Genomic DNA, 709 nt, shown 5'->3' with positions numbered 1-709 from the left:
TCTACACTACGTAGTGTAGACTGGTTCGACAGTTCCACACGCTACACTAACGTCACTACGGTTGGAATGAGAGCTCACCTGAGATAGGGGGTACATTGAGCAGTGTTCTGAATTTAGGGGGTCTCCAAGGCAGGAAACCCCCGCAAAAAGCCCGCGAAAGGGTAGTTCAGGAATTTGAGCAGTCCTGAGATAGGGGGGGGGGGCTTTCAAAGGGAGGGAACGAGCATATGCGTACCCTAAATAACACTGAGTGGGGGGCCGGGGATGGAGGGATACGGGAGAGCGATGGATGGATGAATGGCAGGAGAGAGAGAGAGAGAGAGATGGATGGTTGCGAGAGAGAGATGGATGAAAATATTTCGTTAATAGTAATAAGAGAGAACCAGAGGAAGAGAGATAGAGAGAGGGTAATGTAAAAATGTGGAGATGGATAAATGGATGGTTAGTATAGAGAAACTGGGAGAGATGGTTTGACTGCTTTGCATGGTGGGAACACGATCATGCATGGGCAAAACTTGCTCGCCCGACCTGCATAGTTGCAATGTGTGTAGCTGCGGTATGCTGCTGCTGAGGCGGTTACAATGTTACGTCACCGTGACATCACAGATGCGTCACTGAAGTTTCAGCACGGTAGCAGTGTAGTAGACGGTATAGTAGTGGTTCACGCGTTTCGCGTAGCGGCTGCCTTTTGGGATCCCCTATAGCGGTG

This window comes from Priapulus caudatus, unplaced genomic scaffold (genome assembly GCF_000485595.1).
Source record: "Priapulus caudatus unplaced genomic scaffold, Priapulus_caudatus-5.0.1 Scaffold730, whole genome shotgun sequence".
NCBI classification, from domain to species: domain Eukaryota; kingdom Metazoa; phylum Priapulida; class Priapulimorpha; order Priapulimorphida; family Priapulidae; genus Priapulus; species Priapulus caudatus.
Note: the sequence above shows the minus strand (reverse complement) of the source record.